Source organism: Panthera uncia, unplaced genomic scaffold, assembly GCF_023721935.1.
Source record: "Panthera uncia isolate 11264 unplaced genomic scaffold, Puncia_PCG_1.0 HiC_scaffold_295, whole genome shotgun sequence".
NCBI lineage: Eukaryota > Metazoa > Chordata > Mammalia > Carnivora > Felidae > Panthera > Panthera uncia.
In genome coordinates this window covers 61,488-67,226 of record NW_026059424.1, presented here as the reverse complement: position 1 = coordinate 67,226, position 5,739 = coordinate 61,488, and the positions used below count along the sequence as shown (strand labels likewise).

Here is a 5,739-nt window from a genome sequence, read left to right as displayed (position 1 = left end):
GGCGTAATTTTATAGGGGTGTGTGTGTGTGTGTGTGTGTGTGTGTGTGTTTCATATATGTGTGTGTGTGTTCCATATATATATATATATATATATATATATATGGAAAGAGACAATCTCTATTTAGAACATAAATACATATTTATGTTTCATATATCTATCTGTATCAGTATGGCCGCATAGATGTTTATTTTGTACTCTGGGTTTGGGTTATAATCCAGTACTATATTACTTATTTTCTTGCTCAAATTGTTCTAGCTTTAACCATTGGGAGCTCTTTAATGTTGGCTTCTGTATTGCTTTCCCTTTCATTCTTTTCTGCTCCTCCCACTCCCCCCTATGATTTTTTTTTTTTACATACCCTACCCTTTTGTTTTTTGAGCACTTCTTTTTTTTTTTAATTTTTTTTTTTTTAATGTTTATTTCTGAGACAGAGACAGAGTATGAGTGGGGGAGGGACAGAGAGAGAGGGAGACGCAGACTCAGAAGCAGGCTCCAGGCTCTGAGCTGTCAGCACAGAGCCCGACGCGGGGCTAGAACTCACAAACCATGAGATCGTGACCTGAGCTGAAGTCGGACACTCAACCGACTGAGACACCCAGACGTCCCAACACTTCTTTACTTTCTAGCACTACAGCGTGCTTTAGGCTCAATTTGTTTATTCCCTTCTCTGACCTAGAATCAGGCATGTTGCCAAGGAACCCTGCTTTCTCTTTTGGAGAATGGTGTTGGAAACCAGGACCAGGGCACTGGATGTGCTCATTGTTACTAAGGTATATGTACCTTTAGGTCCTCTCAGTGGACTGAACTAGGAAATACATGTATTTCATAGTATGTACATAGGCACATACTTTAGGTACATAATGGCAACATGGGCATATTGTTTTATTTTTGTCATTCTACTTAAGAACATTTGACTTTAGTGCCTATTTTTAAGCCTCATTTTAGGTAGTGGACAGGGTAGGGAACCTAGTTGAAGGTAACCTTGTGATAGTGATATCTCGTCTTTTTACAAAAAGGTCTTTTTACCAAGACCCTTTTTAAGACAAAAATAGTCCTCAAGGCACTATGGTTTGTTTCCAAAGTCCCATAACTGAATTGTTTAGAATGTAGAATAAAATTTCCCTTAACACCAAATATATTAAGTGTAGTTTAATTTTTTTTAGCATGGCCTACAGAAATCTTTTATTTTCTATCTCTTGCCCACCTCAGTTCTTACCACCTCCCCATGCTTCCTAATATTCTAATCATACAAAACTGCTTGACATTTCCTAACCTGCAATACATACTCTGATATCTCTTTGTGTTACCTGTAGTATTCCTTCTAGATTGCCCTTCTCTTTGATTCACTCAGACGATTTTCATTCAGTTTTCAAAAGTCAGCTTAGGTTGTAGATCTTCTATCAATCCCCCCTTAACTGGTCCAGATATATTTAGGACATGAGAGGGAGAGCGAGAGCGTGAGTGGGGGAGGGCAGAGAGAGAGAGAGAGAGAGAGAGAGAGAGAATCCAAACAGGCCCCACGTGTCAGGCTCAAACTCATGAACCGTGAGATCATGGCCTAAGCTAAAATCAGGAGTCATACCCTTAATGCACTGAACCACCCAGGTGCCCCTAGGAGTTCATTCTTCTATGTTAATATTTCTCGAAGTGTGATTTCAGGACCACTTGCAAGAATCGCCTGAGACAGGGGCGCCTGGGTGGCTCAGTTGGTTGAGCGTCCAACTCCAGCTCAGGTCATGATCTCACAGCTCATGAGTTCGAGCCCCATGTCGGGCTCTGTGCTGACAGCTCAGAGCCTGGAGCCTACTTCGGATTCTGTGTCTCCCTCTCTGTCTGCTCCTAACCCACTAGCATTCTGTCTTTTGTCTCTCTCAAAAATAAATAAATATTAAAAAAAAAAAAAAAAAGGATCTCCTGAGACACTCCTGAGGTATTGTTAAAAACGCAGACCTTGGGGCCCGTCCCCAGACCATGGCAAAGGGAATAGTTGGAGTGGGGTGGATTTGCATTGTTGATAGTCTCTGTAGGCGATGTGCAATATTTTTATGTCCCATTCCGGTGTTTTTAAAGAGTCTTTTTTTTTTTAAATGTTTACTTTTGAGAGAGAGGGAGAGAGAGAGAGGGAGAGAGGGAACATGCATGCAAGTGGGGGAGGAGCAGAGAGAGGGAGACCAAGGAACCCAAGCAGGCTCCACACTGACAGCAGAGAGGCAGCCCAGTGCAGGGCTCGAACTCAGCCATATTTAAATGAAAAAATTTAAATGTACACAAAGTAGACAGAATGAATATTCATGTGCTCATTACCTAGAGTTAAGAGGTATCTGGATTTTGTCACATTTATTTCATCTACCTTTTTATTTTTCTCCGAAGTATTTGAAAGCAAGTTGAGTTCACCAGAGGTCATTTTTCCCTTACATAACTTCAATGCCACTATCACAGTTATCAAAATTAACAGCAGTTTGTTGGTGCTATCTAATAATACCAGTCAAAATTCAAATTTGTTCATGTGTCTGAAAAGTGTCAGTTTTGCAGTTGGTTTATTGGAATCAAGGTCTTCATATTAAGTGTAGTTGTTATGTCTCTTAAATTTCTTTAATATACAGATCCTCCTCTTCCAGTTGACTTATTGCAGGAACTGAATCAGTTGTCCTGCAAGATGTTCAACATTTTGGAGTTCTCTGTTTATTTCCTTGGGGTAATATCTAACTTTTCTTATATCTGTCATAGTTGCTATAAATGGAAGTCAGCTTTAGAAGCTTGATTAGATTTATTTTTAGCTTTTTTGGCAAGAATACTTCACAGGTGGTGCTGTGGCTTCACACTGCATCAAGTCTGGCCCCAATTTTAGTGACGTTAACTAAGATTGATCAGGGGATTCAGGAGGTAACAGCCTGAGCCCTACTTAAAAAGATCATCTCTTTATGTAGTGGTTTCTTTCATCTGTTGGTAATTAGTGTCTGAATTTATGTTGTTCAAGTCGCAAATGGGTGGTTTTCTAACTCTGTTCCTTTTACATTTGTTACCTGGAATCCTTCTATAAGGAACAATTCATCAATGCCAGTTGTTTGGTTTATCCCAGAGTATAGTATAGTTCAGACAGGAAAAGAAGGATGTGTATTAATTCTTTCAGGATAAAGACTTGGTGCCCCACTTATTTCCAATTTGGTATTTTTTGAAACCTCATTTTGACCTCATTGGTTTTTGTAGATTCAATGTATTTCACGAATTTGCATGTCATCCTCGTGCGGGGGCCATGCTAATCTTCTTTGTATCATTTCGATTTTTGGTATATATGCTGCTTGAAGCAAGCACAGATTCAGTGTGTTTCAGTTAGTTGCAGCTGATTTGGTTTTTGAGGTAGCCCTTTGCCTTTTCATGAGATTCCTGTGTTGTTTTGTTACGTTTTGTTTTGTTTGTTATGGCCCATTCATCTGAGAGCTTCCTTGCTTTCTGGTACAATAAGACATCCCAGGCTTATATTTTCATTTACAATTTAGATTGAATTAAGAGTTAAATGTGTATGTGTTTTAAAAATTCTGTGCATATCTCCTACTATAGTTGGAAATTTCTTCATATGAGATAGAATTTTTTAGTAACAATATTTACTATAATTTAAAGTTTTTGCTGTATGTTAGCTGTATCATTTTTTTCATTGCTTTCATTTTTAAAATTTAATTACATTACAATTTAAGTTATCTTTATTATTTTTGTATATGCATATTTTTGGCCATAGTAGTGGTCTAAAGCTTCTTCTACAGTGTTCACAGGTTCTCAGATATTTTGTTTATTTTTGCTCACACGACAAAATATGTGATAAGTAGTCTTAAATAATTTTTACTTATTTCAGTTAATTTATTGTAACCATTTTCATCTAACATTAGTAAAGGGGAAGAATCTTGGAAATTGGGACTAAGTTATTTGTAAATATTCTTTAAATAAGTCCTCTTTACTTCCTGTAGTTATGACAGCTAGTAAGTTAATAAGTAAATATATCTCTATGGTAAATACCCAGTAGTTAGGTTGTTTTGCTACTTGAGTATTTGAAACACTGTTTGGGTAAATAATTCTCCACAACCAAAAAAATAAAATACAATAAAAATTTCAAAACCACTTAAAAAAAAAACAGTTTTAGTTTTGTTTCACTACATGTAATACAAAAACCTTAAATTGAGGTGTTAAACTGAATTTCTTCTCTTTTCTGCAAAATATTATCCTATTCTAATATTTCCTATCCTGGTTAAGTTAGTGGTTCTGATTGTTGCCCCCATTCTCCTCCAAAATAGTTATCCAAACACACCTCCTCACTTTCCCACCTCCCACGGTTTCTCCCTCTGTTCAGGCATCCACGGTTTCTTTTTCCAGACCTTGCAGCATCCGTCCAATTAGTTTTGCTTCCTTCAACCTCATCTTCCTTTAACTCATTCTTAATACTGATACCAGAAAGATTCTTAAGCAAAGGGATCTAATTATGTCAATGTCTTGCTTAAAACCTTTCAATTATTTTCTACTTCCCTGGTTACTTCCCCACTTCTTAGCATTCCACACAAGCCTGCCCTTTCCAGGCTTAGCTGTCCTCACATTTTTTCTTGGCCTCTGTAATTTTTTATATGCTAGCTTTTTTAGTAACATATGTGCTGCCCTTAACACCTTCGTTCTCTGTGCACCGGTTCAAGTGTGTTTTACTTGATACTTACTTCTGATAATCCTCACACACCATTCAGCAAGGGTCACTCTTTTTTTGAGGCTGGGGGTTGTCACTGTGCCTTAAATATAACTCCATTTTAGCCTCATCACACTATGTTAAGTCAGTTGTGTATATTGACTGTGTGAACTGAACTCTTTGTGTCCTCTTTGTGTCCCCAGCAAATAAGAGCTTAGGAAAGGGGCGCCTGGGTAGCTCATCTGTTAAGCATGTGACTCTTGATTTCGACTGAGGTCATATCTCACCGTTCGAGGGATCGAGCCCTGTGCTGGGCTCTGTGCCGACAGCTGACAGCGTGGGGCCTGCTTGGGATTCTGTCTCTCTGCTTCTGCATTCTCCCTCTCTTAAAATAAATAAACTTAAAAAAAAAAAAAAAGCTCACGAAATTAAAAAGATTGTTACATATATGAACCTAAAGGCTAATTAACAGACTCCAAGAAATGAGAAAATATTTTTAGTCAATTTTATTTCTAGAAAAGATTTAAGTTCTCTGATTTATTTTTATCTCCTTTAATTTTTTTTAAAGGTTTTGCTTTGATTTTTAAATCTATGAATGAGGGAAAATGAGGACCTGAAACATCAGATGTTGGCTAAATAATCATTGTAACATTGCAAAGAAGTTTAACAATGCAAATCTTTATTATTTGCTATGATAAAGGTTTTGAGAATACAAGATTTATTTTATATTCTCCTGTTATATTTATAAATAAAAGTAGCAGATCTGGGCTCAAGATATGACAAAATACACTCTAGAAGCCTTTCTAATTCTTCAGAGAGCCATTAGCTAGAAAAGCCTATTAAAAATTCATCAGAATTCAACATAGTGTTTTCTGGCAGTTTACCCAAGGGGCTGCTGAGTACACTTAGAGAACTCAAGTCTCAAACAACCTAGGATTTGATACAGACCTGATCCTTGTTTTTTTCAGATTCCACAAAATCTGGCAATAAGAGCCAACAGTTGCTTCTGAATCTGTTGGAAACCACTAGAGACCAAATGAACCATCAAGAGAAATACAGGCAGTCCTTAAAGAAGGT

General features: G+C 37.4%; 1 non-coding gene across 1 annotated transcript; it reads right to left on the bottom strand.

Moving 5' to 3' along the window:
• Window positions 1-3,205: 3,205 nt before the first annotated feature.
• On the bottom strand, window positions 3,206-3,310 carry LOC125917920 (U6 spliceosomal RNA). The gene has a single exon (XR_007456332.1). It is a non-coding gene; the product is annotated as a U6 spliceosomal RNA (small nuclear RNA).
• Between the last annotated feature and the right edge of the window lie 2,429 nt (window positions 3,311-5,739).